Below are 10,762 nucleotides of genomic sequence, written 5' to 3' on the forward strand. Positions count from 1 at the left end.
TTCCAAAGGCAGAAATTCCGGAATCCTGGATTACGTGATATTTCAACTCGGGTGAATAAATTCGCGACGAAATTCGCCACGTCCGCAGGTGCAGGGGTAAGAAAGATGGAGATAAAAATGAAAGAAGAAAATAAGAAAATCAACCCGCAAAGTTACAACCCACGACGGCGTAAACATCTTGGCGTGTGCAGGCATGCAGCCGTTCTGCAGCATCTCTCGTCCAAGCAATTCCTATGCATATCGCGACTTTCTTTACGATCAGTGGAAGCCCGCACCCTTTCTTTCCTTATGGTTGCGGGAGGATAACGCGGGGCTGCATCCGGCTACTTGGTGGGCGAATAAAATCGGATCCTTCCGAAAAACAAAAAAAAAAAAACGAAACAGGAAATTGGTATAAATAATAAGCATCCGCCTTCGCCGGTGGCGCTGGCGCCTCGCAGATAAGCTTTTGTTGCTGGAATTATATATTATTCTAGCCGTGCGGCAGCTACTGTAAATACATCTCGGATACACGGAATTTTTCTAGGCCAATCGTAAATTACACCTAGTCGCAGGCATACCTACGGCTCGGGTATGTTGATTCTTACACCGCAGTGCATACTTGGACGCACTCTTGACACCACTCGAGGAGGGGTACCTAAAAGTAGCCGGAAGAATATCGCTCCTCGGTTTGTTTTTCTTACACACTCGACACCGTCAAGTTTCACGCGGTTAATTATATACGGTTTTTGAAAGGCAAACGTCGATAACTTTTACTTATCCAAACTTGGGACTAAATAAATTTCGATACCTCACAATGAGAAAAATTTCATTCGTTACAGTAACTAGAAAAATTCAGTAAAACAGGTACCGTTGAAAAAACTGTTAAAATATTGTTGGAATTACGAAAAACGAGGTACGCGCAACCATTTTGCGCTATCGTCGATCGTTTTTTGGTAATCGCAACGCAAAATCAGTTTCTGAGGTTTACTCTACTTTTTTAGTTAAATAAGGCTTTAGCGTCAATTTATTGTTGGACAAGTATTAAATTTTCGCAATAGTCGCAAGAAAATATAGTAAAAGTGATCGTAACGAGAAAGAATAGTAACGGATACTAGACTTTCCGGTAACAGCTGAAAAACTAATTGTCATTTTCTACCTAGAACTATATTTTTCGATTGTGGTAAAAAATGAAAATAGTTAAGGACATACTCAGGGTTAAAAAAAAGTCAGGGATCCGCGACTTGGTTGAAAACTCGAAATCGAGTCGGGAGAGAGCGAGGCACGAGTCGAGCCGTCAGTGTCAACGTTTAATGAACAATATATAAGGCGGGACGGTGCTAAGAATCCAATATGGCCACCAGCTGCATCCGGAAGGATCGCAGGGGAATCCTGTGATTACATTCCTGGCTAGGTTTCCCGGCGACGCAGATCCCACCCCAAGTTCCCTCGGAGCCTCGAGTACAGACCACGTTTGCGATTCATCCACTTCTGCAGGGTGGTTCGCCCCACATCAGCGATGGCGACTGACTGTAATAAGAGACAGCGGCTTTACTCGCGCCCACCATTAATTTAACCGCAGGTCAAAGGTTGCATGCGAAACTTCCCCCCGGATCATCCGTGCGGTCTTGCAATTTTTCCCATCGATCAAAACAGCCTCCAGCCGCCGGTTGGGAAACGATCGGCGTTCAGGTTCAGACGTGTTTTCGCGATCACCGACCATGAAGAACCACGAACAACCGTTGCAAAGGTGAACGCGATAGTTGTTGTTTATCGGTGCATTACATGCCCCCGCCAGACCGCAATTGACGATAATAATCGCGCGATATTCCCGCAAATCGCTAGCTCGCCGGTAATTTCCAAACGATTCGATTCGCTCCGGTCGTCCCGCAAGCTTTTACCTTCGATCCTAGCTCGCAGCGTTGCAAAGCTCCGCTACAGTTGGCTTATATTCGCGCACTACCTGGAGCTCTGCCTGTGTTCATGCGGGAGGTTATTCTTGGATGGGGGTTGCAGTTCGTACATTAACCACCCGGTTAATTCGACCTGTCTGTGTTGGCTCGTGCGGTGGCGAGCAACACCGGCGTATTGACTTTATACACTCGTAAATAATGCCGCGAATAACACACCGGCCGTTGTCTTTTTTAATTAAATTTCGTTACTACCAATTCAACGACCGAACCAATGCTGCTGCTGCTGCTGCTGCTGGTGCTGGTGGTGGGGCGCAAATAAATTGGAAAGATTCAACGCTGATTTCAATTTCGATTGATTAAATGTTACTCTGTTAAACTGACCGTACCTGTACGAATTACCGGGAAGTAATCACCGTCTATGTTTGACGGTGTTTTAGGTGAAAATAGGGATAATTCGCGGTCTTTCAAGCACATTGATTAATTTCCATTAAAGATCGAAATCCGATTAAATCGTATTAGTGAAATGACCGTTTTTCACGAATGAAACTCAGTTTGTAGCAAAGAAATATTGTAACCATTAATAACTAGTCGAATAAATTTCTTAAAATAGAAACCAGAGTATAAAAAACACGATTCGCGTACCTGAAGTTCGAGTTTTTTTCCGCTGCACGCGGATGTTGGTGAAAATTTGGAAACTTTTCATCCCGCGGGTCGCACCTGGGTTGAAATTGCCGGGCAGCCGAAGGCTGCAGGTATACACACCCATAGCTTATACGTGGGCGGCATATGGAGTTGCGGAAAATTCATTTCCTGCAGACTATAAGGCGGTCCGGAACGGCTGCAGGGATTTACCGGCGGTAAACCTGTAAAATATGAAAATTTTCAGCAAATTGCATTCTCCGACGGTGAATTCCAGTTCAACGGATACTCCGCAATGGACGACATTTTCAGCATAATTCCGACTAACGATATCCTGTGTCTATGACGCAAGATATTTCGCCACCGCGGTGTGTGAATTCCTTTATTGGTTCGGCGTTAACGAATTTGAAAAATCAGGAAAACCGCGTGATAATCGCGAGTCGAATAAAAAGTTTAACATCACAAGTTAATGATTGAGTCGTTTGGTCGTTTATACGCGGTAAAAATTCCAACGAATTTGGTATTTGGGAAAAAATTCACGCCAAAGCAATTAAGTAGCTGTTAATTTACTATCGCGTTGACTGCCGTCGGTTTGCCCGAAGCATGTAATCGAGTACATTAAATTGACTTGTTTTTGTATAAAGCCATAATATTGCAGTTCTTTCGTAGTCTCAAGTAAAGTTAGCGACCCGTATAATAATTTCTCGCCGGGATTATACGTATAATAATATATTACGATTAGCAATAATTACTATACTTAGCTGTAGATCATAATAATAAACGTTTTTTTTTCTGCTACTTTTTAATTGATAATCACACGGCAATGGCACATACCTATCGCGTAAAGCGAGTTGAAGATATAATTATCCCGATTGCTATCTGCGTGATCTTTGCGACAGTCCTAGTCACGCGTCTCGGAAAAAGGTTCAAGGGTCACGAATTTTCAGGGCGGAATAGCTTAGCGGTGAATAAAAACACCGCCTGCAACTCGCCTACCCCCAGAAGTTAGAGTATAAGGCACCCAAATGGCGGCTGTACCGCGGCACGAAGTAATTATTCCCTCTCCTTTTAAACACAGTAATCTTTGAGTTTCTTCCGCCGCAGGTTCTTTATGGTAATCCATCTCCTCGCAGGATTATAAATGCAGCATATCACCAGAAATACTAAAATTGCCAGCCATGCGGGGTTATTATTATTACATTGAGGTATACAGTTCAAAGCGACTGGAAATCGATTTCCAATTTTTTTTTTCAAACTATTAAAAATCATCTAAGCTAATCTCGCGAACGGCTGTTAATTTCTGGACTCCTGCTATGCGGACGTTTGAAATTAGTCCTTCGGATACCAAAATGATTATCTTTATTTCTGTATCTATACATATACAAGAATATTTACGCGGTTGAGAAATTCTGTCGCATGCGGTTTACCACGCGTCATTGATAAATCGGGTGACAGACTTTTCACGAATACGAAGAGACAGTGTATTAAATGTATGCAAGCCTGTCACCGCGTCGCATGGTGGATACGACAGCGTGGATTTAAAGCTCGGAAGATTGACTCGAGTGTGCGTGTAATGCACCTTCACAGACCTTTAATCGCTTCCACCTTAATCGTCTAAGGTCCTATCTAATTGCAAGACCGATATGGCTGCCGTGCACGCCACAGGAAATCACCCGCGCACGCCAAAAGAAATGATAAAAAGCAACAAAAACAAAAAAGTGTGTATAGCCTATCTTACGAACCGCTTTTAACGACCGAGCCAGGCGAACGATTATAACGAGCATCTAGTTGGTTCGTCCTACCCAGTATAGTACATTTCCCTGCCGAGATATTTTCATCGATAAATGATATTCCCCTGATGATGTTTGAAAATATATACATAATGTCAAAGAAAAAAAGAAAAATTCACCAGGGACGAAATTACGTCGCGTAGCTTTACGTAATGATGCAAAAATAACTAACGAAATTCGAAGCAGCGTGGTTTAACGTGCAGGGTTGAAACCCGTTGAAATTTAATAGCCTGTGTTTATGCATTACATTTTACGTTATGGCGCGACGTATACTTGTAACGTAAACGATACGATCGCAGCAGGTTACATTCGTATTGTAATGTGTGTATAGTTTCAGGAGTCTTGACGCGAGGGTTGCGTAATAAAAATAAACTGGGAACAAAGAAAGAATGATACGAAGAGAGAGAGAGAGAGAGAGAGAGAGTGAGAGAGAAAAGAAAGAAAAGAAAAAAAAACGAAGTAGACAAATTTTTTTTCCAAAAATATTAATACGGTGCTAAAAATGTACCCGTACATTTATACCTACGGGCTAGATTTTACGACCTGACCGATGTTAATGCCGCGAGTTCTGTTCGGAATGGGTGTGACCCTGCTTTTTAACTATTGGACAACGGAGTTGTTGGAAGGCCGACACACACGCCCCGGATGCGAAAGAGGCTTACGGAGCTCCGACGAACTTAACGACTAATCAACCTATTGAAACGCGCTTTGAAAGCTTCGTACGGTCAGGAGCGTTTGCCTATGGCGACGGCCTCGGGACAGTCTCGTAATTCCGTCCGCTGGACACGTATCACCTTAGCGATAGCCTTTTATTAATTATAAATGTTATTACGTAACGCACAGCTGTTGGGCCTTATCGTCGAGAGGTTCGTTATCGCCGTCAACGGAAACAAACAGCGGTTTAGAATCTATGAGCGAGTATTCGTCGGAATGTATCAAGTACGTGCAAAAATTCGCGTGCTCAAAAATGCGAGGATGAAATTTCTGCATTTACATCTTCGCCACTTATAATTGACCGGAGATTTTGAAGACGCGTTGGAAAATTCTCCGCCATGGGAATTTATTCGCGTTTTGCGTGGGCGCAGCTGCATAAGCCGCGGCGGTCGCGTTTTTCTCCCCATCCGGAGCCAAGGGAAAGGTTATCGAACGGGAACGATGATAGATGCAAGGTGGGGCGAGGCAATCGCGTTCTAATCGACTTATAATCGATCACGAAACCTCGCATGCGGCCAAACAGAGCTCGAGCTCCTCCTCTTCCGCCATCTACTCTGCAGGCTAACCACCCATCCAATTTTCCCCTCCGCTCCTCGTTCATGCATTTAATGCGCGCGATTTTTGCCACACGGTTACAGGTCATGATGCGGAGTGCTCGAGGAATTCGTCTGTACTTTTTGAACGCGGTGAATCGCTTACCTCGAAGCACCTTTGAGAGGAACGTCTCTCGTCTGCAGCCAGCCGTGGTATCTCCACGTGGTTCCAGGGGGCAATCAACGTTTCGTGATTAGCAGTCTCGAGATTGGCCGAAACTGATTGCTCGACGGCTCACAGGGTCCGGGACCAAGTCCCGCATCGGAGACCGAGACTCATCGTCTGGGTCCAGCTCTCGCAGCAAACTCCGGATCTCGTTCCCCAGCTGCGGATGGGAAAACGGTGTTTATTTTCACGAGTGTTAAAGGCACTGGTTCGAGAATGGCTCGTATCGCCTGTGTTCACGTAACAGTGCGAGTGCACGAAGGTTGGTGAGGGTGATCGATTAAAATCGCAGTACGATGAATATACGGCATAGGACCAATAGGGAGATTAATTGACGTGGCTGGAGAACACGAAGTCGCTATCCGAAAGCCAGCCTTTCGTCGAATCAATTTTAATTTCAACCAAACTCCGCGTGGGTATTATCGTTTTGACAAATGTCTGCTTTTCTTTCTCTATTAGAGATAGCCGGACGTCGAGAGGCTTATTTATTCCACTTTTGACACCAGCGAGTCGGCCGTGAATATCTTTAATTGCGAATCGCGTCGACAGCTGCTCAACTCCGCGAGGTGACACCGTCGTCGGGTTGACCGTTGGATTTAAAATTTAGTCAGAGAATTCAACCGTAATATATATCAGCAGGCCGGCACGAGGCCAGAACTCACATGACAGCCAAGTAACGACGCGCGTTTCGGTGTCCTGCACACATGATCAAATTACCAAATCCATAAATATCACACGTAGGTACTCTCACGCGTATTCATGTCTATTAGTCATCGTTAACCCCACAACCACCGTCACCAATACATGTCACGTCACGGAAAGATCGATTTAGTGACGATAAAGTAGTTTCGTTTAGTATTCAGTTATTATAGGCTCGACATCAATTCTTGAGCATGAATAATAAAGCACAATTTTCAACTATCGCTTGTCAAAGCTGCAGGGACAATTTTTCAAATCTGTAATTTCCGTTGGTGAAAAAATTACTCGTTATCAATTTTGAAAAAAACGTATTGCAATCCATTATTGGCCTTGCTTTACGAAAGGAATATTCGTTGTAGGTAAATTTTTTACATTTTTTTTTTTTTAGAAACAGTTACTAAATCAGCGTCTCTAATTGGTCTTGAACACGAATGAAAGAGCGACCGTAAGATCAGGTCCAAACGATCGATAGTTCCAGGTAAAAACCTCAGCCGTGATTGTAATCGTTTCATCAAATTCCTCGAATTCCTGACACGAGATTGGGAATTTCAAAGCCCGTCGTTTGAGGACCTCGAGGTGCCCAAGTGATTAAAAACTTTCCAAGCGCCAGAATTGTCGACTAAATTGTTTGTCTCGAGTCAGCGTGGGGAAGTGGCCTGCGAGTATCGATCACGTAAATGTTTGATGAAGAACGGTGCCAGGTGCCCGAGTTACCCGGGAGCTTCGAAGCTTCTGCAGGGTCGTTTGATACAGACAACGTTGTTCGCACAGTTGGCATGAAATCTTCATCACGACGTGCTCGGTTGGGTATCATTTTTATCTGGCCACTGTCACCTTGGCGCCTGAATTTTTCAGGTCGGATCAGTTCGATGAAGATTTCTAGTCTTTTTACTCCATTTCGAGCCTAACGGAGATCGATGTCAGCAGAGAAGGTGAACTCTGAGGTTCTTTTTAGTCAACTTGACGCGGTAAGTGAGAGTGAGAGAGACGAAAGGAAACTTGGTTACTAAAATTGGCTAGACAAGGTCTCCCCAACCCGGCACGAAACATTCGAGTTATCATAACGAAGCTGCTACACGTCTGGTAACGTGATAATATTCCATTTGGTAGTATCTCAGCTCGCTGTTCGTTTAGACGTGATTGATTCATTTCTCGACCTTCGACACGATCCTTTTTCGAGATACCGCTGAAACGTATGAGTATATCAGCCCGGGACAAGCTCGTCCGCGATATAAACTTGGCGGATAACGGAGTCTACTTCGCAGTCTGGAAACAAAGCTGTGTGTTCCAATGGCGGGCAGTGCGATGGTTGGAAGGCGAGGAGCGGGTGTTCCACAGTTCCTTGGTATATAGCTAGGAGAATGCCGGGTTCGGTGGGGAGTTTGGATGTAATTACGAAGCAGAGATCCGCGGGGAAAGATAGGCCACGGAACCCTGAGTGATGGATGCTTTCAGCGTTTGAACGCCGCGGCAGTCAGACTTCGAAGCCATGCATGCGCCAGCCACCTTCCCGCATTATTACATGCGATTCCAGCGTCTCGTCTCGCATTTGGGAAAAAATGGCGAATCTGAATTTGAGAAAACGAGTGAATCTCAGCGATTGCCGGAGTGTGGGAGCAAGCGAGGTGCGCGTCTTCCTGCAATGTCCGAGTCCCGCCCAGCACGTTGGCCAATAGTCATTAGGTGGGTCCATTAAACGAGCGTGCACGCTCACGCAGACGCTTGGCTCGCCGAGCGACCTCGTCTTCGAGGCTCGAACCACGCGTGGGGTGCTCGACACAACTCCGCACCACATGCCATGGCGTTTCTTCGAGGGACCGGGAGGTGGGCGGAACCGAGAGGCGGCTCTTTACGGCCACCTTCCGTTCCCCGCGTCGGAAACCGCTTGTACTCCCCGATAGTCACTTGGTATACTTTGTACACACGTGGTACCGGAGTACCTGGTCGATGCCTGCTCGACTATCGCAATGAAAACGTCGTCGTTGCCGTGCCAGGCTTCTGTTCTTCGCGCTTTCCGGATCGCTGAGAGTTCGTATGATCGATGGCTGTTCTACAGCGGTCTATGAATGCAGAGATCATTTTTTCTTTCTTTTTTTTTTAATGGTACCGCTGCCGCGAATCATGACACTTTCTCTGTCGACATTCTAAAACATGCGCGGTATTGCTTTGTGCACTTTGTTCATTGGTCTTACGTACCTTGGTCGTTGATCCATTCGACCATTGATCACGAGCTATGTCCCAGGAAGGGTGACGATACAGTTTAGGTACTTAACGTGCTTCGATTTTACGGTACTGTAGGGTTACTGATGTTGCCACCATGGTCGAAGAGACTGCATTAATGTTTTTTAACAGTCAATGTAAGAAGTTGTAAACTTTACCGAATGATCAACAGGACACATTCGTGATCCTGTGACCTTCGGTTTAAATTTGATCTTAGCGTCGAATGAAAAACGGTTAGAAAAAGGGACGGAATCATCGATATTTTTGTTGCATAACTGTATAAATGGTGAAGTAACAATATCTATCTAGTACTGTAAAATCACTTGGAAAATTGATGCGTTAAATTTCTGCCTTCTCACTTCTTTGATTTAGCACTGCACGATTTTACTCAAAACAAAATTATTCACCCAGAGGCCTTAAGAATGGTCAAGTTAAAAGTTGTAATCAAACCGTCGATAAGCGACTCGAGTATTATAATAATCACCAAACGAATATCCGCCGAATATGTAAAATTGCGTCGAGGGTGCGGATCGGCGGAATATAAGGTTAATTTTTCTTGTACTTACCAACACGCAGAGCTCCGATATGGGCAGCTTAGCAGTTTCTTATCGCACGCGATTGTCGCCTGTGGTGTGCAGGTAGGTTAAGTAACTGCAGAGAAACGTTAGACTCGTGGGAATAGTCGTTGGGGCGGTTAAAACCGCGAGTAAAATAACGCGTAACACGTGAGTAACACGCACTTCTCTCGATGATATTCAGTTTCACGAACGTAACACATTTACATCCAGGTTCGGGCTGTACGAGGGGTTTGAAAATCTGACCTCGACCGATAACATCTTCCTCCGTTCAATATTAGTCCGCGCACGCAACGCGGAGGTCACTCGTGACTTCGTACGCACTTTCCATGTCTCAATGCTCGCCGATGACCGCCAAGGTGACCGGGAGGGAATCCGATCTGGAACCCCGAAGACTGTCGTCGTCTTCTGGCGCTCCAACCGAACTCTACACCAATGAGGATCGGCCCGGTCAGCCCTGCAGGAGAAGAGGAGCAGTAGTCAGTCAGTTGGCCAGCACCAGGCCAGCCGCCGATGTGGCGATTATGTTTGCCCATTAATATGCGGCGTCGGACAAGACAAGGTCCATTCCGTTCGAAAGAGCCTCATGGCTGCCTCCAGCTTGGCCTATAACAGACCTCGGGTTTGTGGGTTTGTAGGTCTAGGCCCTCTGCCAGGGCGCGTCGTATCATTTATCACTGGATTCACGCCGCCCTCTTCTCCCAGCTGGACTCGAAGACCGTTAGTCTTCGGCCCGGTGAATGCTGCTGGTTCGACCTCCTCCTCCTCCTTACCCTCGCCCTTTATATACAGGAATTATATACACTTATGTACGGACATGTATGATATTATGGTCACTGCGGCGGCTTGTTCGTTCACTTTCGATTTCACACTTATCGATGCACTCGTGAATATATACGTACGTGTGTGCTCATTATAACGTCCCGATGACCATTCCTCGATCATAACTACTTTCCTCTCCGTAACCTTTTTTATTTCTCACCATTTCAAGTCGTTAAAACACGAATATACTCAGCTGCTATCCCAAGTTTTCAGTATGGTCGCCGCATATTGTCCAAACCATCATCGACGCACAGTGCGGTCGATGTACCGATGGTTCGGCGAGTTGATCACTCACTGACTCAAGTCATGTGGCTTCTCTGATTGTCCATCCAGAACACAATCGTGACCCCATCTTCGTCTCTTAATTTATCTCTCAAACTAAAATTTGCAGCAATCAACGAGGTTTACTCTTCATCGTCATCAATGTTGATTCCATTGAGTTTCGACAACGAGCTTACTTGATATTTGGTCAAATATATACAAGGAGCGGTTCTTCCAGCGCTATAAAGAGGTTCAGAATCTGCGCGACACCAGTTTGATCAGATTCGTCGTACGATGACCGATTTCAATTCGACTTTATACGCTACCCCGATGAGGCGACGTCTCTATGTTACGGTTATGATCGTATCCTGGTCGACGGAGGGCAAGCTGT

At 45.4% G+C, this 10,762-nt stretch overlaps 1 long non-coding RNA gene across 1 annotated transcript; it reads right to left on the minus strand.

The window, feature by feature from the left end:
* Positions 1-1,202: 1,202 nt before the first annotated feature.
* On the minus strand, positions 1,203-9,753 carry LOC124297507 (uncharacterized). Its single transcript, XR_006906623.1, has 4 exons — positions 9,280-9,753; positions 5,735-5,954; positions 2,535-2,755; positions 1,203-1,509 (listed from the first exon to the last, which is right to left on the minus strand). It is a non-coding gene; the product is annotated as an uncharacterized LOC124297507 (long non-coding RNA).
* Between the last annotated feature and the right edge of the window lie 1,009 nt (positions 9,754-10,762).

The sequence above is a fragment of the Neodiprion virginianus genome, chromosome 2 (assembly GCF_021901495.1).
Source record: "Neodiprion virginianus isolate iyNeoVirg1 chromosome 2, iyNeoVirg1.1, whole genome shotgun sequence".
Classification (NCBI taxonomy): Eukaryota; Metazoa; Arthropoda; class Insecta; order Hymenoptera; family Diprionidae; genus Neodiprion; species Neodiprion virginianus.